Consider the following 23,600-nt stretch of genomic DNA (forward strand, 5'->3'; position numbering starts at 1 on the left):
ATGGTGATGATCTCATTCATGCCAGAATCAAGACGGGCAATGGAGTGATCTACACTAGCGCACCACTGTTGTGCTGGCGATGGGTAAATATTTTGGCCAGATTTTTCTATTAAGACCAGGACTGAAGACACAAAATTTCAGCCAGACACAAGGTAAAAGTTAAAAGATTTATTTTGGTCTTGGAAACCGACGCACCGGTAACCACCAATCAGCTTCCAGGAATCATTAGGGTCAGAGAAGTGAGTTAGAGGCTTGTTAAAACTCTGATTAACGTGAGAGTCAGAAAAGCCACTAACCTTCTCGGATTTCGTATGAGATTGGGGACCAGGAAGTGGCTCCTCAGTGGGAAAGTGGTTAATCCGGAAACAATCCAGAATGTCCGTGCGAGGGCGTCCAGCTGACTGATGTCGAATTGCCAACTGATCCAAAATCACCAGCTGGTAAGTGGAAGCTAAAGCGAGAGCTTGGAGAGCTGCGACAGGCCACCTGACAGGAGATAGGGTGGAAGCAAGGCAGGGAGGTGAGGCAGGTAGGCTCAGTCAGACAGATCCAAGGACTGGGCAAAGGCATAAATCCAGGGGCAGAAACAGTGTCGAAATCCAAGGCTAGTGACGTCCAAAAAAGGGTCAGGCAGGAGGGAGAAATCCGTGAAACAAGACGAGGTCAGGAAACGTGATCAGGCAGGCAGAAACGCTGGATATTTACTCACTGTGGAAGTTTTGAAAAATCTGGCACCGTCTGCCTGCCAGAGGCTGAATATAACTGCTGTCGCACAGGTGAATGGCATGACTGTGATTGCGCTGCAGTGCAGCGGCACACAGGTGAAGCAGATGAGCTGATTGCTGACGGGAGGGAGAGGGGAAAGCAGGCAGACGGGCCAGAATCATAACACCCTAACCAGCTTCCTAAAGAGTATATTAGTGGTGCAGTGGACACTTGGATGAGCCACACACAGGAGTTAATCTCAAGGGTGATGGGACAGGAATGGGAGAGCTGTTTAGAGAAGCTGTATTAAAAGGGGTTCCTGCTGAGCTGTGTCAAAAGATGAAAAATAATCCTGATTGGCAAGGAAAAAACTTCACAAAGTGGGAAAAACATTTAATTCACCATTTACATACAGCTCAAGAGGCAGAGAAAAAGGAAAAAGAGGAGAAGGATTAGCTACAGAATCAGCTCCTTAAATTGCAGCTGCAAGAGGCCAAAGTGAAATTAAGTAAGAGAAATGTGATAAAACTGAAAATGTAATGTTTGCTGCAGCTCAACCTATTCCTCCTGCTGCAGCTGCAGCAGCACACACTCCCATGTCTATGCCACCACCTGTGACCTGTGTTGCCCCCCCTCCACCCTATCCATTTTATAATTACAGATACAGTGGCCCCAGTCGTGGATGCAGATGGCATGTTGGTGGTCAGCATGGTCGTGGTGGACGGCGTGGAGAACCCAGAGGAAGGGGTGGAGCCAGCAGGGCACCTGGAGATGTGTGCTACAAATGCAGTCAGTCTGGACATTGGGCACGTGCCTGCCCCAACTGGGGGTCACAGCAGGGAGTTCCAGGACTTATGGTCCCTCATAATGCATGTATGGCACCTCCCCCACCCCTGCTGGGCCAGTATCCACAGACGGGTGGATACCCATCTTACAGCCCATACTGACACGCCTCTGAGGAGGACCTAAACAGTATGGGCACGGCAGACCCCATGTTGCCTGCAAAGGTGGGAGAGAACTGTCTGAATTTTTTAGTGGACACTGGAGCTACCTATTCCACCATAACACAGCAACCTCCTAAACCACTGCTTTCTACCAAGACTGTTTCTGTGATTGGCATTTTTAGGGGCTGCACAAACTCTGCCTGTGACTGTACCACTTCCTGTTCAGGTGGGGACTCAAAGAGTAACTCACCCTTTTGTGTGTTCACCCAGCACACCTGTTAATTTGCTAGGCAGAGACTTATTAGTGAAGCTGGGAGCATCAGTGTTGTGTGGTACTGATGGATTAACAGTACTTTTCCAGATGGTTCCTCTTTGGCATGTGGACAAATGCTGCAGCATGGACAATATCTATTACAGCCAGTTGCAGAGGAATATGCGGACATCTACTGGGGACTGCTGACCGCAACTTCATCTCCAAGCGGCATCTTCTCTGTGTATCAGCTGTGGAAACCCTGGATTCAAAGTCTCTGCCCCTACTCCTCTTCGCCTGATCCGCCCCATATCACTCTGTTCTACGACCGTTGTCACACTGAATGGTACCAAGATTTGTTTAATGAAACAGTAGAAGGTAGGACATGGTTTATTTCATCGAAAAATATTTATGTGGCCCCTGAGGGTGTTGCTGCAACAGTTGATTTAACACCTGACCAAGCAGAATGGTATTTAATGTCAGATGAAGTTGTTCGTCATGTTTCTCTTTCTTTGCATCCTGAGCACCAAGCTAAGGAATTGGGAGGCATGCGCAATTTCAACAATGTCCTTGATAGGACACAGGAAGCAGAGGAAGCCTTTATTGCGTTAAAGCAGCCTCTCTCCAACGCAGCACAGCTTATGCTCCCTGACTACACCATACCACTTTATTTGGATGTTTCTATAACAAAACTGGCAGTAAATTGAGTTTTGTTTCAGAAAAAAGGGGGAGAGAGGAGTGTGCTGATGTATGTTTCAGTAATGATGGATAACATTGAAAAAATGCCACCCACAATGCACACAACATGCAGCAGGGCTGGCAAAATTAATTAAAAAAACAGCTCACTTAGTGATGGGACACCCTCTGAATGTTTTAACAACTCACAGTGTGGTGGCATATGTGAACTCTCAAAGTTTCACCATGACAGCTCTGAGACAACACAGGCTCAGCAAAATCCTGGAGGCACCCAACATGACCTACACTCACAAGGGAATCAACATGGCGGATGAGATAACGCAGGGGGAACCACATCAATGTGAGGAGCTGGTAAGCAGGATAGAAAAGGTAAGACCCGATTTAGAAGCCAGCCTGCTTGAGGGACCACAGGTGAGACAGCTGTTCACAGATGGTTGTTGTTGTTTCAGGCATGACATAGAAGGACTTAAGGTTGCTTATGCTGTAATAGAGCAGACAGAATCAGGACTGATAATAGTGGAAGCAAGACGGTTGGAAGGACCCCAATCAGCGCAGAGAGCAGAGGTTATGGCAGTAATAACTTCACTCAGATTGACAGAGCGGCAGGAAGGGAATTTCTACACAGACTCAGCCTACTCAGCAGAAGCCGTTCATGTGGAACTCTGTCAGTGGTTGAGAACAGGATTTTTGACAGTTGGAGGAAAACCTACAAAACATGAAGCAGAAATGAAAGAGCTAGCAGAAGACTTGTTGTTACCAGCAAAAGTAGCAGTGAATAAATGTGAAGGACATGACAGCAGTGATTCAGAAGTAGCAAGAGGGAATTGGGGTGCTGACCATTCCGTCAAGATAACAGCAGGTTATATTGCTCAGATGATGATGGTGGCCATAGAGGAGGAAGTGAGAGAACAGTTAACCTTCGAGAGACTAGTGGAGCTGCAGAGGAGAGCAGCCCCTGAGGAGAAGAACATGTGGAGGATAAGAGGAGCTACAGAGCTGTCAGGATGTTGGAGAGGACCAGATGGTAGGATGGTGTTCCCTCCTGGACTTAAACAGGAACTTTTGTCTGAGGGACATGGAGTAGGACACGTTGGAATTAAACAGATGCTGGAAAATCTGAAGAAGTGGCGGCATCCTTTTATGACAACATGGTGAAACACTTTGTGAAATGCTGTACAGTGTGTGGGGAATTTAACCCAAAGAAAACGGTGACACCATTGCAGGGAAAATTTCCTTTAATCACAAGACCAGGAAAGGAAATAATTATTGACTACACAGACATGGTGCAGTCAGTAAGAGGTTTCAGGTATCTGCTTGTGTGTGTGGATGCTTTCACAGAATGGCCAGAGGCATGGCCAGCAAAAAGGAGGATAGCAAAACTGTGGTTAAATGTCTCATTAACCATTACATTCCTGAAAAGATAAGGACTGACAATAGAACCCATTTTAAGAACCAAGAGCTGCAACAGGTGGAGTCCAGTCTGGGACTGAATCACAGGTTTGGCATGGTGTATCACCCTCAGTCCCAAGGAAAAGTTGAAAGAATGAATCAAAACCTGAAAAACAAATTGGCTAAAATCTGTGTACAGACAAAATTATCATGGGTTGATGCACCTCTTGCATTGATATCAATCAGGTGTTCAGTGAACTCAACCACAGGATACACTACATACGAGCTGGAAACTGGAAGGAGTTTTCCAGGAACACGAGGAGCAGTTCTGACATCTACAGGTGATATACAGAATCTGTCACACAAAGACTATTTTTCTCAGCTACAGACTGTGATGGAAACCTACAACAAAGTTCTGGGAGCTGAGAAATCTACAGGAGAGCCAATAACACCCAAGATTGAGTGGGTGTGGTTGAAAGTCATCAAGCTGAAGTGTTTGGAGCCAAACGTTCACAGGACCATACCAGGTGACCAAACGGACATCCCATGCAGTGAGGCTGAAAGGCAAAGGAGACACATGGTTTCATTGGAGCCAGTGCGCCGAGGCACCAGAACCTGGGAGATCCCTGCAGGAGATTAGAGGAAACACAGCTCCATCACAACGGGCAGAATAATCCCCTGAGCTGTGTCAGACAACTAGGCAGTCTACCTTAGTTGTTGAAGAAAGAAGACAAACAGACACCAGTGCATAAGATGTCACCTGTATAAGGGACCAACGAACAGCGAGAATGCGCCATCCAGAAGACGAAAGGACGAGATAAAAAAAAATATATTAAAAACAAATTCAATTTATGCTTTTTACTTAACAAAAGTAATATTTTACCTTTTATTGCATTTTACTCTTTTATTATATTCATCTATTGTTGTGCTTACTGTTCAGGGGCGATAAGGATTGTAGTGACTGAACCCAGACATTGTTTGCTTTTAATTAAGAAACAGTTAATTAATAGGACTGAGAAGGAAACTGCTGGCTAAGGATAAGCATAAATACAGTCAGATTGTTATTCACGCTGGCGGTAATGACACCTGGTTACGTCAATCGTGTGTAAGTTTGCCAAAACAATGTCGGACTCCGTAATTTTCTCTGGTCCCCTCCCCAACTGCTACTAATTATTTAAATTTTCCTCGAAATACTGGTTGAGGAGGAGGAGTAGCAACCATCTTTCAGTCCGATTTATTGACTAGTCCCAGACCAATCAATAGCTACAACTCTTTTGAATATTTAATCCTTAGTTTTCCTCATCCAAATTGCAAAGCACTAAAAGTACTTCTGTTTGTTGTTTTGTACCGTCCACCAGGCCCTTACTCTCAATTTTTAGATCAGTTTTCAGACCTTTTATCTGATTTAGTGTTAAATACAGATAAGGTTATTATAGTGGGGGATTTTAACATTCATGTTGACATTGAAAGTGATAGCCTAAATGTAGCCTTTAATGCTATCTTAGACTCAATTGGCTTTGCTCAAAACATTAACAAATCTACCCACCGTTGTCTTCATTCCCTGGACCTTGTGCTGGCATGTGGCATTGAGTGTAAAGACATAACAATATTTTCTCATAACCCTGTCCGGTCTGACCATTTTTTAATAACCTTCGAGTTTAATTTAACCAAGTACTCCACACCTGAAAGAAAATTTCATTATAGTAGATCATTATCAGACAATGCTGTAACAACCTTTAAAGAATCTGTTCCACTTTTAATTTCCTCATTATCACAGAAAAACACAGTGGAGGGCAATAATTTTGTTTCTTCCCCTTCACAAATTGATTCTCTTGTTCATAGTGCTACTTCATCATTGCGTGGTGCATTAGACAATGCAGCCCCCTTGAAAAAGAAGGTAAATATTCATAGGAGGCTGGCTCCCTGGTTTAATTCAGAGCTGCGTACTTTAAAGCACAATGTTAGAAAATTGGAGAGAAAATGGCGCTCTACACACCCAGAGGATTCCTACTTAATCTGGAAAAATAGCCTACTGTTGTAAAAAAAAGACACTTCGCCAAGCCAGAACAGCTTATTTTTCATCATTAATAGAAGAGAACAAGAATAATCCTAGGTTTCTCTTTAGTACAGTTGCTAAACTTACACAGTCATAGCTCTGTTGAGCCATCCATTCCCTTAGCTCTCAGCAGTCATGACTTTATGGTATTCTTCTTAAATAAAATTGATTCTATTAAAAATAAAATCTTTGACATACTCCTGAAGATGATTACGTCATCCTCAGCAAGTAAGACAAAATTGGAAGTAACTGTAGAACTTGATCTGTGTTTGGACTGTTTTGATCCTGTGGAGCTTCCTGAGTTATCAGAAATATTAGTTTCATCTAAACCTTCAACTTGTATGTTAGACCCAATCCCAACCAAATTATTTAAGGAGGTGTTCCCTCTGATTACCAGCCCCATTTTAGATATGATTAATCTATCCTCAGTAAATGGATATGTACCAAAAGCTTTTAAGATAGCTGTAATTAAACCTTTACTTAAGAAACCTTCGCTTGATTATGATGACTTGAAAAATTACAGACCTATATCCAATCTTCCATTCTTATCTAAAATTCTTGAGAAAATAGTTGCTAATCAAATGTGTGAGCATTTACACAGCAATGACCTGTTTGAAGAGTTTCAGTCAAACTTCAGAGCTCATCATAGCACTGAAACAGCTCTGCTGAAAGTCACTAATGATATTCTTAGGACCTCAGATAATGGACTCGTGTCTGTACTTGTCCTGTTAGATCTCAGTGCTGCATTTGATACAGTCGGTCACAATATTCTCTTAGAAAGGCTGGAATATGCTGTAGGGATCAGGGGAACAGCGCTGGGCTGGTTTAAATCTTATTTGTCTGACAGATTCCAGTATGTTCATGTAAATGATAAATCATCTTTAAACTCCAGGGTTAATTGTGGAGTACCACAGGGTTCAGTACTTGGGCCAATTCTCTTTAGTATATATATGCTTCCAAAAGGTAAAATAATCAGGCAGAATAGGTGTCAGGTTTAAACAACCTAAAATACTTATAACATCACAAAAAGAAGAGAAAGACAAAGAATTAGTTATTTACTCGCAGCGAGGAAAACGGACAGAGATGTGCTCCAGTTACAAATCTCCCACCGCTCTGAAAAACATCTGTCCGCACCTCTCTTTTTATTATCTTTCGGGGGTCCCTAGTTACAAAACACGTTGCTCTCTAAGGATGGGAAAAGCAGCTGCATTGTAAACAGGTCATAAACACCATTAACTTTTAACAACACACTTCCACAGTCTCCATCATCTTAAGATCAGTGCGTCTTCTGTTCAGCGCAATCAGCCTTCATCTTTATGACCTCCTCAACTGCAGCTGCTTCCTTCTGAGGGACTGATGTTTGCCTGCAGACATCTCACACATCCTTACTCACACATACAGCATGAAAGGTTATAAAATCAAATAGTCAAGTTAAAGAATAGGAGAAAATATAAGATAAATATATATACAATTATTCCAACATGTCCTCCGTGTTTATAGAATATTTGCTCATATTCCCATATTACTTAATAGCCACTTCTTTCGGATTTTTTAACTGTAATATTATTTTCATGAGTACAAAGACAATTATACTCAGAGGTACTTACTGACATTTAAATCACAGAATCATATAGAAATGGATCTGGATACAGGCCAGATGAGTGGTCAGTCGCATCCTCATCATCTTCATCATCCTGCTGTTTAAGTAACGGATAGAGTTGGGTAACTCTGTCTTCCATAGGAGATTTAGCTGTGGTGATGAGAGAATGAGCAGAGAATGAAGGCAGGGAATACAACAACATCCACACAATGCCAAAAATTGCAGCAAAAACTGCAAAGAAAATTATTACTGATGATACTAAAATGTTATACTTCCCATACACATCCAGCCAGGAGTCCCACATCGACAACACACTTCCACATTCTCCATCATCTTAAGATCAGTGCATCTTCTGTTCAGCGCAATCAGCCTTCATCTTTATGACCTCCTCAACTGCGGCTGTTTCCTTCTCAGGGACTGATTTTTGCCTGCAGACAACTCACACATCCTTACTCACACATACAGCATGAAAGGTTATAACATCAAATAGTCAAGTTAAAGAATAGGAGAAAATATAAGATAAATCTATATTCAATTATTCCAACAATAGGATAAATTTTCACTGTTACCCTGATGATACTCAGCTTTACTTGTCCATAAATCCTGATGAGCCCAACCTATTAGATAGACTACAAGCATGTCTTGAAGATATAAAAACTTGGAAGACTTTACATTTTTTGCTTCTAAATTCAGACAAGACAAAAGTTGTCTTTGGACCGGAGTCTTTCAAAAAAGAAACTGCTTAGTCAATCACTTAAAAATTAAAAAGAGAGATCATATTTCTCCTATTTTAGCTTCCCTTCATTGGCTCCCTGTTAAATCCAGAATAGAATTTAAAATTATCCTTCTCACATATAAAGCCCTTAATGATCTGTCTCCATCATACATCAGAGATCTGATTGTCCCATATATTCCTAACAGAGCACTTCTAAGACTGCAGATTTACTGGTGGTTCCTAGAGTCTCTGGAAGTAGAATGGGAGGCAGATCCTTTAGTTATCAGGCTCCTCTCCTGTGGAACCAGCTCCCAGTTTTAGTCCGTGAGGCAGACACCTGTGTACTTTTAAGGCTAGGCTTAAAACTTTCCTTTTTGATAAAGCGTATAGTTACAGTGGCTTAGGTTATGCTGAGCTATCTCTGTAGTCATGCTGCTATAGGCTTAGGCTGCTGGAGGACATAATGACCACTTTCACCCTGTTCGCTACATTTTCACACTACTCTCCAAATTTTTATTATTTGCTGTTTAACCTTATGTTCTCTCTCTTTTCTCTTCCTAGAAGCTACACCTGGCCTGCCTCTGTGTCTACCTGTGACACCTTTCTGGAGAGGGACATCGTCCAAGCTTCTGCTGACAACAACTTAATGCTCAACCTCTACCGATGATCCACATCAGAATCAGAATCAGCTTTATTGCCAAGTTCGTACATACAAACAATTAATTTGACTCCGGTACACTTTGCTCTCTGGGTTTTCTTTTTTTTCATGCGTTATAAGATATATTTATGCATATATCTTTATGCCCTTAAATACATATATACAAATACACACATATATAAAGGTGCATTTGTAGCTTCAGTGTGCTGTTGTTTGGTACTCTATTAAATGTTCATCGGAGAAACAGCCTGTGGCGGCTACTTTTAGTAAACAGGGCCCTGTAGCAACGGCCAGAAGGTAAAACTCTAAATAGTTTATGTGCAGGGTGTGTGGGGTCTGCAGAGATTTTCGCAGCTCTTTTCCTGACGCTAGATCTGTATAAGTCCTGGATGGAGGAAAGGTCAGCCCTGATTATTTTCTTTGCAGAACTGATTATTCGTTGCAGTCTGGACATGTCCTGTTTTGTGGATGAGCCAAACCACAGAGATGGATGAAGACAGGACAGACTAAATGATGGCACAGTAGAAGATGATCAGCAGTTCCTGTGGAAGGTTGTACTTTTTGAATTGCCTCAGGAAGTACAGTCTCTGCTGGGCCTTCTTCCGAACAGTGTCTATATGTGAGGAACATCTCATGTCCTTGGAGATGGTGGTTCCTAGGAACCTGAAGTAGTCCACAGCTGACACGGTGTTGTTGAGGGGGGTGTATGGGTGTATGGGGGTGGTGTTCTCCGAAAGTCCACCACCATTTCCACATTCTTGAGTGGGTTGAGTTCAAGGTAGTTCTGACAACATTAGTGTACCAGCTGCTCCACCTCCTGTCTATATGCCGACTCATCACTGTCGTGGATCAGACCAATGACAGTGGTGTCATCTGCAAACTTCAGGAGTTTCACGGACAAGTCCGCTGAGGTGCAATCATTTGTGTACAGGGAGAAGAGGAGTGGGGATTGAACACACCCATGGGGGGTACCAATAATTATTGATCTGGTGTGGGAGAAGGTGCTCCCCAGTCTCACCTGTTGCTGTTGGTCCGTGAGGAAGCTGTTGATCCACTGACAAATGGAGGCTGGGACGTTGAGCTGGGTGAGCTTCTGGCGGAGGATGTCTGGTATGATGGTGTTGAAGGCCGAGCTGAAGTCTACAAGGTGTCTGAGGTGTAGACCTAAGTTGACAGCATCATCTGCCGACCAGTTTGCTCGGTAAGGAAACTGCAGGGGGTCCAGCAGGGGGGCCTGTGATGTCTTTCAGGTGCTTCAACACCAGCCGCTCAAAGGATTTCATGACCACAGACGTCAGGGCTACAGGCCTGTAGTCATTTAATCCTAGGATGGTGGGTTTCTTGGGCACTGGGATGATGGTGGATCGTTTGAAGCAGGAGGGGACCTCACACCTCTCCAGTGACTTGTTGAAGATCTGGGTGAAGATCGGGGCGAGTTGATTTGCACAGGCTTTCAGGCATGATGGGGAGACATTATCAAGTCCTCCAGCTTTCTTTGTTTTCATGCACTGAAAGAGCCTGTTTACATCTTCCTCAGAGATCTTTAGTGCAGGCAGAGGATCTGAAGGTAGGGGGTTGGTTGCTTTATGGGAAGAATTTGTTCCTAAATGGGATGTGGAGGAGATTGTTTGGGGAGTGAACGGCTTCCTGTCATGTCTGCAGTAGAAGCCATTCAGACGGTTACCCAGGCAATGATTCTGTTCAGGATGGGTTGGGGGGCTCCTATAGGCACTCAAGTTTCTCAGACCGCTCCATACAGCCGAAGCATCACCAGTAGAAAGGCTGTTCTTTAGCTTCTCACTGTACCTTCTCCTGGCTGCTTTGATTTCCTTTGTTAGTTTGTTCCTGGCCTGCCTGTACCGCGCCCAATGTCCATTGCTGTGAGCTTCTTCCTTATCCCTGCGCAAGTTCCTGAGATGTGGAGTTAATCATGGGTTGTTATTCCCAAAGATGCAGAATGTCTTTGTCTGCACACACATGTCCTCACAGAAACTGATGTATGATGTCACCACATCAGTCAGTTGGTTTAAGTCAGTGGCTGAAGTTTCAAAAACAGTCCAGTCTGTGCATTCAAAGTAGGCCTGTAGCGTCTGCTTTGATTCCTTAGTCCACTTCTTAACAGTGTGAACCGTGGGTTTGGAAGCTCTTAATTTCTGCCTGTAGGTCAGGATGAGGTGGATAAGAGAATGATCCGAAAATCCGAGAGCAGCCCTGGTAACAGCATGATATTAGTCCTTTAAAGTTGTGTAACAATGGTCCAGTGTGTTTTTGTCTCTGGTGGGAAATTTAATATGCTGTCTGTATTTGGGGAGTTCATTGGAGAGGTTTGCACTGATAAAATCTCCAAGTATTATGACGAAAGAGTCTCAGCGAGATGTTTTTCAGCGGCAGAAGTGCAGCCATGCGGTGGAAAATATGAGCCAATTATTATAAACAAGGAAAACTCTCTCGGTGAATAAAACGGTTTACAGTTTATGGCAAATGACTCCAGATCAGGACTACATGTTTTCCCCAGCACTTTTATGTCTCTGCACCATCCTTCATTTATATAAAAGCAGATTCCGCCTCCTCGCTTCCTCCCCGATAGGTCCGTGCTGCGATCCGCTCAGAACAGCTGGAATCCCGGCATCATCAGTGCGCAGTCCGGGATGTTTTCACTGAGCCATGTCTTGGTAAAGCAGAGAACCGCTGATCCACGTAGGTCCGTGTTTTTACCGGTGAGAAGAAGCAGCTTGTCCATCTTGTTACTTACAGAGTGGACATTTGCCAGTTGGATTGAAGGCAGTGGTGTGCGAAGTCCTCTTTGGCGGAGCTTCACCAGCGTGTTTTCCTCTCCAACACTTTCGGCGCAGTATCCCATACTGTGCTGCGGCTCCGCTTGCCAGAAGCTCAGTTAAGCTTGGATCGATGAAAGATGGTGAAAAAATCCCAAGAGAGGACTCTCTAATGTTGAGAAGTTCCTCTCTACTGAATGAGACCACAGAATTGTGGCCCAAGAACACAGCACTGTTGCTAGAAAAACATAAAAACACACAAAATACACAAAGAGAAGCTCAGAGGCTGCCATCGTCGGCGCCATCTTGGATGGCCCTGTTTTTCAGTGTTTAACCCTTTCTCTCTCCTAGACATATCAATTGACTGAGCTTTTACTGTAGCTAATTATATGTGCTCTCTTTCAGACTCTAACCCTGAAAACTGGCTCAGAGTTTATCTGTTCTTTCTTTCCACATGAAACAATTAAATGAGCTACATCCATTAACATTTACTTTTCCTTCCCATAGAAAGTACTCCTGGATCAGTGCTTCTGTGTTCTTTTTGTGTCTCTGCTCTGTTCTATCAAACCCCCAGTTGGTCGTGGCAGATGGCCGCTCACACTAAGCCTGGTTCTGCTGGAGGTTTCTTCCTGTTAAAAGGGAGTTTTTCCTCTCCACTCTCGCTACATGCATGCTCAGTATGAGGGATTGCTGCAAAGTCAACGCCACTGTCGCTACATGCTCATCCAGGAGGAGTGACTGCTACAAGTCTCTGACTTGATGCAATCTGCTGGGTTTCCTTGTACATCACTTTTTATCCAATTTGAATAAATAACTGAATCTGACTGCACTGTTCAATAGTTAGGATTAATTGAAATGTATGTAACTGACTTTTGTGAAGTGCCTTGAGACAACATATGTTGTGAATTGGAGCTATATAAATAAATTGAATTGAATTGAATTGAATTGAATAAAGTACAATGTTTTTCACCTCTCCTGGAACTGCTACCTTAACGTGGTGGAGGGGTTTGAGTGTTTGAATGATCCTAGAGGCTATGTTGTCACGGGCTTAAATGCCCACTTTTAGGGTCTCCCATGGCAAACAGGCTCTCCGTGACGGGTCAGACAAAGAGCAGTTCAAGATGCCTTCATGAGGACCACAAAATCGAGGAACGTGACCGGTACCGGGAGCCGGGGTCCCACCCTGGAGTCAGGCCTGGGGTCAGGACTCGTCGGAGAGTGACTGATGGCCAGGTTGCTCTTCGCGGGACCTGTCTAGGCCAAGCCCAAACGAGAGACGTGAGGCCATCCCCCAGTGGGCCCACCACCTGCAGGAGGAACCATGAGGGACCGGTGCAAAGAGGATTGGGCAGCAGACAAAGGTGGAGACCTTGACGGCCCGATATCCAGATGTTTAGGCTGGCTCTAGCAACGTGGAATGTCACCATGCTGGGGATAAAGGAGCCTAAACTTGTGCAGGAGCTCGAGAGATATTGACTACATGCACAGCTTGGGCTCTGGAACCGAGCTTCTCTAGGGAGGCTGGACTCTCTGCTACCCTGGAGTGGCCCGCGGAGAGAGGTGGCGAGCTGGGGTGGGTTTGCTTGTTGCTTGTTGCCCCCCCCGGCTCAGCTGTTGGGGTTTACCCAAGTGGATGAGAAAAAACTGTCAATATCAACTGTCAATATCTTAATGTTAAAGTAAAAGTAAAATAATAAACTGATAAAGTTTGTCCATCTAGAGCCCACTGGTGGCCATTGTTGTACTAAAAACCACAAGGACTGGGGGTACCTCTCTCTGTCAGACTGATTATAGCCATTGGAAAAGAGAAGAGGTCGCACAGGTAGCAGATATGGACTGTGTGTTTGCACCTCAACCATAACCTTGCCAGTTTAGGCTAAATCTGATTCCCCATTACTCCATCCAACAGGGAGGGAGGAAGGCAGAGGTAAAAATGATTGGAGAGTGTTGTTTCCTGTTGCATTGTGTGAAAGGTGGGTAACTTTAAAATGGGCTAAGTCAATTGAATCATATAGATTTCAAGTCAGGTACATACATTCCAATTAATCTTAACTATCGAACAGTGCAGTCAGATTCAGTTATTTATTCAAATAGGTTAAAATGTTTTTCTATCTAAGGAAACCCAGTCGATTGCATTGAGTCAGTGACTCGTAACAATCACTCCTCCTGGATGAGCATGTAGCGACAGTGGACAGTCACTGGCGTTGAGTTTACAGCAATCCCTACCTCAACTTTACAAGATCGACAAGAGCTGAACATGGCAGAGGTGGGTTCTGTGTTGTTATTGTTTTTTTCTTAAATGAAGCGAAGCTCACATTGTTATTCATGGTGTTTTCCTATATCAATAAACAGCTCTTTAAAGATTTTTAAACTGTTATTCTTGAGAGCAGTTAAAGTTAGGACCAGTATTGTGGTTAGAAACTCTAGTTTATAAACAATTGTTTTCTGTCTTTTAAGAACTTTAAAACAAACAAAATAGCAAAAAAAAAACACCGTCTTTTCTATTTAGGAAGACGTTGCATTCGAGCTGTTTTTTGACAACAGCATTGGCAACACAACACCTCCGACGGGTCTGCAGACTTTGACCTAAACATCCATGAGCCGTGCGCTCAAGCACTCAGCGGCAACTTCAACAAGATCTTCCTCCCAACGGCATAATCTTCACCCTGGGCATCATCGGCAATGGACTGGTCGTTCTTGTCGTGGGCTACCAGAAGACGGTCAAAACTACAACAGATAAGTACCGGCTCCATCTCTCTGTCGCCAACCTCCTGTTCGTCCTCACGCTGCTCTTTTGGGCTGTGAATGCTGTCGAGACGTGGCACTTCGAAGGCTTCCTCTGCGCGTCGGTGCACGTGATCTACACGGTGAACCTGCAGCGTCCTGATCCTGGCTTTCGTCAGCTTGGACAGGTATTTAGCGGTCGTCTGTGCCACCGACAGCTGGGCCACGAGAAAGCTGCTTGCGAGCAGAGTGAACTACGTCGGAGCATGGCTGCCTGCAGCCATCCTGACCGTACCTGACTTGGTGTTTGCCAGTCCAGGATGTAAGCTCCTCCGGCTACCTCTTCATGGAGGACGGCACGGAGAGCGTGGGTTTCAGCGTGGGTTCCAGTGGGGTTCCACCACGATCTGTCAGCGCATCTACCCGGCGGAAAGCGGTCTGACGTGGACGGCAGTTTTCCGCTTCCAGCACATTGTGGTGGGTTTCATCCAACCTGGAGTGGTCATCCTTGTCTGCTACTGTATCATCATCTCCAGTCTCTCCCGAGGTGCCAAGGGCCAGGTGCTGAAGAAGAAAGCTCTGAAGAAGACTGTGATCCTTGTCGATTGCTTCCTCGGCTGCTGGCTGCCCTACTGCCTCGGCATCTTCGTGGACACCCTTACGATGCTGAACGTCATCGTGTCCTCAAGCTGAGAGGTGCAGCTGGTGGTGGAGACGTGGATCTCCATGACCAAAGTGCTGGCCTCCTTCCACTGCTGCCTGAACCCCATCTTCTATGCCTTCCTGGGTGTGAAGTTCAACCAAACAGCCAGGAGCACGCTAGCAAACATCATCATCCACATCAGCAGCAGTGGTGGCGGTGGCAGCGGCAGCAGCAGCGGTGGCTGATGGAGCCAGAAACACACAGTTGCACTTTTCAAAGCATGCAAAGACCCAGGTGCAGACCCAAGTGTACAAATTGTAGTAAGTTCTTTCCAAAAAAAAAAAAAATAAAGCTTAGTTTTTTTTATTTTTTATTCTCGTTTGTTTGTGTTTGTTTAGTCTCTTCTGAGAGTATAAAGTCCCCAAACTCCCAACATTGACCGTCGGTCAACTCAACAAAACGCCTGGGTTGCTTCGTTTGCTCAATGCGACCTGTGATAAATTCCAACCGAGAAAGCTGCGGCTGTGACACAGGTCGCTCCAGCCCAAATCGACACCAATGCCTGGTTGTGGAGGAGGATTATTATCAACTCCACTACGATCCCATTGTGCATCGCCTCCAAATTCCGCATCTCATTCCCGCTGGTCAGAATCTGCTGACGCAATAAAGCCTAAAAGCATCAGACTGAAAATAATAGTGGAGACGGTCTTGTATGAATTGAAATCTTCATGTTGAATTCACGCAGCGATTCTAGAGATATATGCAAACACTCATGAAGTTTATTGTCTAAGACAACTGTGCTCTATTGGAGAGCCTCATTATTATTATTATTATTATTGAAGTGAGTGAACCTTCTCATGTATGCTGTCTTGTGATTGAGTGAATAAAATCCATATATCCTCTGAGTTTGTGCTCATGTCTTACTGAAGCGGTTTCTGTAAGTGAAAGAGATGGGGGGGGGGGGGGACAGATCCTGACAAAGATATATTATAACCTGTCACACCCTGGAACTTTATGTGGCATAGATATTTATTTATTTATTTACTTCTCCCGCTTTCCCAGAGGGGGTCAGTTGGACCCAGCTATGCTTTTCATTTTTTTTATTTATTTTTTTATTTTTACTCGGGTATGTTTTTCATTTTATTTTATTCCCTTACCCCTCCCCACTCGCTGTCCCAAATGTGGTTTATTTATTTATTTATTTGTTTATTTATTTATACTTCCTTACCCTCACCCTTCCCCCTCCTGTCCGAGAGGGGTCGGGTGTTTTATTTTTTTATTATTTTTTTGTTGTTTTTATGTCTTGGTTTAGGGGAGGAAAAGTGTGTTTCTCGCCTTCTGTGAAATCTACCTTGCTCTGTACAAGCACTGAGTAAGGACAGCAGGAAGGTGAACAGGAAGAAATCTCCAGCAGAACCAGGCTCAGTGTGAGCAGCCATCTGCAACAACTGACTGGGGGTTTGAGAGAACAGCGAAGAGAAGGAAAAAGAACACAGAAGAGTTCCTACCTCAAGTGGAGGAGTTCAAGTATCTTGGGGTCTTGTTCACAAGTGAGGGGAGAATAGAGCGGGAGATCGACAGACGGATCGATGCGGCAGCCAAAGTAATCGGTAACACTGTGCCAGTCCGCTGTGGTGAAGAGAGAGCAGAGCCAAAAAGTTAAACTCTCAATTTCCTGGTCAGTCTATGTTCCTACCCTGAACGTTCCTGAACCATGAACTTTGGGTCATGACCAAGAAAACAAGATCCCAGATACAAGCGGCTGAAATGAGCTTCCTCCGTAGGGTAGCCGGGCACTCCCTTAGAGATAGGGTGAGGAGCTTGGCCATTGGGGGAGGAGCTCGGAGTAGAGCCGCTGCTCTTCCACATCGAGAGGAGCCAGTTGAGGTGGCTCGGGCATATATACCTGATGCCTCCTGGATGCCTCCCTCGGCAGGTGTTCCAGGCACGTCCCACCGGGAGGAGGGCCAGGGGACGGCCCAGGACACGCTGGGGGGACTATGTCTCTTGGTGGGAACGCCTTGGGCTGCCCCCGGAGGAGCTGGGTAGAGGGAAGTCTGGGTGTCTCTACTGAGTCTGCTGCCCCCGTGACTCGGTCCCGAATGAAGTAGAAGAAGATGAGTGCAAGTATTTTTTTCATATATATATATATATATATATATATATATGTATATAAAATTTGTTTTGCATTATATGTGTTTATATCAAATTATTACATCTTCAAATTTTTACATTCATCCATTTAGTGTCGGGGTCTGTTAGTTTACTGTGTGTTTGTGTTGCCTGCTATTTACTCTGTTTGGTCTCTAGATGGTGTTGGAGTTCACAGAGGCAAAGGGGACAGGTGCTTCGCACTCACTAATTACCTGGAGATGTATTTACACTGGAACCTGCCAGAACTTCGACGCCTGAGTACTAGCCACCAGTGGTAACAAACTCTCGCCAAACTCTAGCTCTAGTTTTGCTTTCCTGTTTCCTCCTGAACTCTGAATAATTTAAGTGTGTCCTCCTCCTCAGATTGCTTCCAGACCTGGTCGAGTTCAAGCTGGTTTCCAGACTCTTCTTAAAGAGTGTTTTTTTTCTGACTTCTGGATAAGGATTCAAGTCTCCAGTTATTTCCTCCGGATCAAGTTCAAGCTGGCAGCTTCCTGGCTCTTCCACCACCCGGATCAAATCATAAGCGAACCCTGTCCACCCTCCAACCAACTCTCACAAAAGTACCTCCAACCTGTGCTCCACACCATCAATCCATTTTTATCACATAGTCCTGGATCAAAGCTCCTAGGACCTACCTTCACAGAACTGCTCCTGTGTCGTGCTCTCAGACCCGAATCTCTCATCCCTTTGGCGGTTCATCTTCCTTCCCCAGTAAGCATAAGACAAACCAACTTTACTATACTGTTTATTTCCTCTGGTCTTACCCTCTCCCCATCTTTTGTGGAGTTGGAGATTTACCGGTCCCAGATCCCAAACCCATTTCACTCCGGTGAAAATAAATCTTTTAAACTTACTACCTTTCTCCTGAGTGTTATTCTGCTTGTGGGTCAGATCTATAACAAACATTATGATATTTAGTTTATTGTATATATTATATTTTCAATTGTACAAAAACTGTCAATATCTTAAAATCTTAAAATCTTTAAATAGAAAACTGTCTATTTTTAAATCTGAAAAACTGTGAATATCTAAAAATCGTAAAACCAGAAAAAATGTCAATATTTTAAAATATGAAAAACTGTGAATATCTAAAAATCTTAAAACCCGAAAAACAGTCAGTATAAAAAATCTGAAAAACCTGCCAATATCTCAATAAATCAAAATCTAAAACAACTCTCAGTGACTAGAAAAATTTAATGATCTGAAAAAAAATATAATTGAGAAAAATATCAATATCTAGTTTATATCAATATCTGGTTAAATACTTGTTCTGAAAACAAAAGAGCCTTTATTTCCTCCAAAGTGTTAAACAACAAACTGATTCCTTAAATACAGTGTCACTCCAATACCAGATTACTTTGATATCTGAGTGTCAGGCGTGTTTATAGATTCTCTCACCTGTAGAAGAAGCATCATATGATCCACACTGGCCTGTCTCATGGTCTGGAGAGCTGCAGTGACTTCAGGGTTTTCTTTTCATCCAAATCCAGTGGATACAGCTCACTGAGAGACGTCACTCTGCTGAGAGCTACATGAGCCATACCTGGTTCAAAGATTTTCTGCAGTGACACCACAGCTGCATGTGTTGTGAGGCCCTGAGTTTAATGGACAGTGTAGGAAAAGGCCAGCTTCACAGGAAACTGTCTACGTTCCACTCTGCTCTGCTTCAGATTCTCCTCTGCTGTCTCGATGTAAACCACACTGGCAGATTCTGGAGGTCCACTTTGGTTTCTGGTCACACTTATCTGATGATCCATTGTCAGGCCCAGCTTAGTGATACATTGATCATCCTCAGAAGTAACAACAGTTGTTAGTGTAGCAAAGACCAGACCATTTTGTATGTCAGTGTTTCTAGTGAGCATGACACGAGCTCATTCAGCAACCTTTAAAGTGTCTACTAAATCATTTCTGCCCCTCTTACATGGTTAGTCTTTCCGTGCCATTCTGCCTTTACATGGATCTTTCTGGAAGTCATCTGCATCAATAGTGATGATGTTAGAATGAAACACAGCCAGTGTTGCTGAGTTGTGTTCATCAACCAACTTATTAGTAAGAAAAATATGCAGAATCTCAGTGGGACTAAGAGCTGGTTCAGTGATGGACTGTGACAACAAATCTCTGTCAGCCTGAGAGAGCTCATCAGTCTTTTCTTTCACCCGAATTCTGTTCAGCATCTCTGCAAAAGCAACGTCATCTTTCTGTCTCATGACCTCAGTCAGAGTGATCATCTGAAAATGCTCCTGCCAAATGTCGATGTCAGCTGGATCATATTGTGGAGATATATTATGTGTGTGCATCATTATTATTACTATGTTCATAACCAGTGTGGGAAATAAAATGTGTAACATGTGTTAGTATAAGACATTGTGTATTGTGTGGTGTGCAGAAGTATTTCTCACTGGAGAGGTGAAGTGGAAAATTACTGAGAACTGCAGGAGTGTGTGAAAAGTAGAGATAGTACAACTGACTGACTTACTCCCTGCTTATATCAGTAGATACGGGATGCAGCTGGAGAACAATACCTGTCTAAATATGGTCTGCCGGAAAAGTGTGTACATGAGTATGTGTAGAGAAATATTGTAAACAAGGGCGCTGCCCATTTTTCATGTGTGTTTTAATAAAAGAAATGAGCCCAGTGAGAGAGCCTCAGAAGACATCTCGGTGTGAGCTCTTCTCTCTGGGTCCAGGTATGACATACAGCTGTCTCCGTGTGATTTATTCTAATGTGTTGTGAATTCCTCCAGGTTACGGTGAATAAACGAACGCGCAGAAGGCCCCTTTAAAGGGTACTTCGACAATATACACAGATAGGTTTAGACTGTCGCACCAGAGGCAGCTGATAAAAATCTCCACCAGCTAAAACTGACAGTCGTGCACCCACATAAGCAAAGAGGGACTTAGAAATCCTCGAGACCTCATTGATAATGATAATTTGAGCATTGAAAAGTTCAGACCTGAGTTCATCCAGCTGGTTACAAAGTCCTTGAATTGCTGGCTTTAACAAGTGTGAAGCTTTAACAAAGAGTGCAGTGTTGTTCCACAGATGTTGAAAGCTGCAGTTCCAGTGAAAGCAGTGAGCAGAACAATTGGGATAGATATGTCAGCCTCCTCTGAGAATAACTGCAGTGTGCTTAGGATCTTATGTGCCTCTGAATAAATGCATTTGATCAGATAGGACTTTCCCATTCTTGCACCACCATTGACATAAAGAAAAAACTGCTCTGGATTCAGACCACACACAAGTTTACACACCAGTCTCTGATTGCGTAGAACACACAGGCCTGTTTTTGGTTCACGTTCTGATACATCTGTCTCAGCACAGCTGGATCCATAGCTGGGGGTTCCCTGATAGCTCTCATTTCTGTGACAGCAGCAGACTGAGAACAATAGTCAGGCACATTTTCCTGTTCATTGTCTGGCTCTGTTGCCTTATGTTCACACTGCAACCTCACAACATCAGTATCAGGACCAAGATTAGAGCAACTCATCTAACACCTGGTTTCTGGTCTCATCAAACTCTTCAAGAGCATTTTTAAGATCCTCAATGTATTTTTCATATTTGTATCTGTTGAATTTCACAATGCTTCTCACACTTAATCAGATGGTTATTACATAACTCCAAGTGCCAGGCTTTAAAATCATATATTTATTTTTGCCAGATGAAATTTTGTCATTATATTTCACTTTCACAGGTACAAATTTGATCCATTCCTCAAAAGGAACTTCAAGCTGAAAACCTGAGCAGTCGTCTTGTCCAGGAGAAATGGAGCCAGAGAAACTCTGTGTCCACACTGCTCTCACAATCACTTTCCTGCTCACTGATCCCCATGACCAGATGTTATGTTCTGTTTGACTTTACAAAAGTGTACAGGGCTTTTGGAGACATCTTGCTTTCCAGCTAATGACTTAATTCTGTCCAAATAGTGGCAGCTGGAGCTGCTATTTTGCCATTTAGAAGGATAGCCTCTTTTGAAGTGCAGAGAACTGCAACAAGGGAATCCCTGTCTATTGATAGCTGTCGAGGCATCTAGCATCGATGACTGAATATGAATGGAAAAGCTGCAAAATGAAGCCTTGCAGAATCTTTGTTTCAACATTTTATAAAAGTCTGGACTTAAAATGTAATTGAATTGTGGGTTTACAGAAATATAAATGTAAGGCATGACCATGCATTCCTCTCTGCTAATCGGGGGCTGGATTGCAGTGGCAATAGTGTTTTATCTAAAACCTCAACATTATTAGTTTACTTACCTTGTACAAAGATCAAATTTTAACAGTGTAGTAAAAATTCTAAGGATGTAGCCTACATTTTTCATAAAAACACACTATTTGATGTTTTAAAAGCTACTGGTCAGTGGAAAATTTTGAACGGGAAGTTTAAATTACTGCCTTAACATGGTCACTGGCTCACTGTGGTGGGGGTCATTACGTGGGTGGAGCCAATCCCTATGACATTGTGTGAGAACTTCATATATCAAAGTTGCCAAACGCTCAATGCTCTTTTTAAAATTCTTACACTTAATGTCAGAAATTAGAAATTAAATGCTTGATGCATTTCAATTTTTATTAAAACAAAAAGTAAATTACCATAAAATCCGGACTTCAGAGCGCACCTGATTAAAGGCCGCATGCTCTAATTTTAGAAAGAAAACCAATTTTGTAATTGTACAAGCCACACCGGATGTTAAGCCGCGAATGTGCCATTTTGTAATATGAGATATTTGCACAGAAAGATATTACACGTGAGCATTTTTAACTTTTAATTTAATCCGTATGGTAATATAAACAAATGCATATTGCAAATGCTTTTTTTCGAACAGTGCCTGTAACACGGCTACTTTTAACTATATGTACGTTATCAGTAACACACAAATTACGTTGCTTATGCTTTTTTACTGAACAGTGCACGAACAACATTCCAATATCTCCTAACTGATATACGCTGCAGACTACCAGGTCAAAAGTCATTGATTGCCTTCTTCATCTTCTTCCTGCGCACTGAAACCATCAAAGTCCTGTTCTTCAGTGTCCGAATTGAACAGCCTCAGAATCTCGTCACTCACTTCAGCCTCTTCGTTGTCGCTCTCACTTGAGCACACCCGGTCCCATTCATCATGCGGCAGTCCAGCCTTTCAAAACCCGTTGGTGATTTTCCATGTTGATGAGGTTGAATGTAAGTGCCTGATTTACAATACCGGTAAATGAATTGTGAAAGTGCTTTTGATTTATTGCACAAGTTCATCGGACATCTTTGAACTAGTCATCAATTTGATTGGTCCACTGTTACCAGGCAAAATGTTTTTGGCGGCATGAAAAAAAAACATGCATTAGCTGCACCGTTGTATAGGCCGCAGTGTTCAAAGTGTGGGTAAATAGTAGCGGCTTATGGTCCGAAATTTACGGTACTTGGTTAAATGAACTTTGAGCAAATGACCTACTCGCACGTGTCCAGCGTACACGAGGTGAATTAGATTATTAAAACCACCTTTAAAAAAACAGTTATAACACAGGTAGAACAGTTATTTAAATTATAAACATTACATCATAGTGCTCGCAGACTATGTCAGGGTTTGGGCAAGCAATGTGTAGGCTGCAGCTGGTGTTTTTTTCCCCATTTGTGAGAGGATAATATTGAATTACTGTGTAGAAAGCTAAATGTATTGGTGACTTAGTTGACATATTTAAAGCAAATTTCTTTGAGACCAAACAAATTTCATAATCTTTATTAAGGAATAAAGTGCAAAACAATATAACACGGAACACATTTTACAACATCAGCTAAAAACACAATTTAACTAGCATAATGAAAGAAAAACACAAAATTAATAACTGCTTGCTTTGTGGTGATGATGTCCAGTGTAGATCATAGACGTCATCGATTTAAGTCGTCAATGATGGCCTGAAAGAAAATTATTTAGCTCATAAATAAAAGCGGCACAAACAGAGCATTAAAAAGGTAGACCACTCTGGTTCAATTTGGAGCAAAATGGGGGGATGTTGAGGTCATCGGCCAAAATTAAAAAACTTATAATATCTCAGAAACCATAATAGCACAAACGAAAATTTCAATGGCACAAACCTGCACAAATGAAGCACTAAAAAATGAGCCCGCTTCAGTTCAATTTGGAGCAAAATGGGGGGATGGTGACCTCTGGATGACCTAAAAAATAATCTTTAATATCTCAGAAACCAAAACAGCCCAAACAAAAATTTTAACAGCACAAACCTGCACAAACGAAGCACTAACCATTCTGTCTATTTGGTGGAATGTTTCATGTGGGTGGGGTGT

At 43.1% G+C, this 23,600-nt stretch overlaps 1 pseudogene; it reads left to right on the top strand.

Annotated features, from left to right (window-relative positions):
• Positions 1–14,044: 14,044 nt before the first annotated feature.
• On the top strand, positions 14,045–16,041 carry LOC124867110 (annotated as a pseudogene).
• Positions 16,042–23,600: the final 7,559 nt, after the last annotated feature.

This window comes from Girardinichthys multiradiatus, chromosome 4, assembly GCF_021462225.1.
Source record: "Girardinichthys multiradiatus isolate DD_20200921_A chromosome 4, DD_fGirMul_XY1, whole genome shotgun sequence".
Taxonomy (NCBI): domain Eukaryota; kingdom Metazoa; phylum Chordata; class Actinopteri; order Cyprinodontiformes; family Goodeidae; genus Girardinichthys; species Girardinichthys multiradiatus.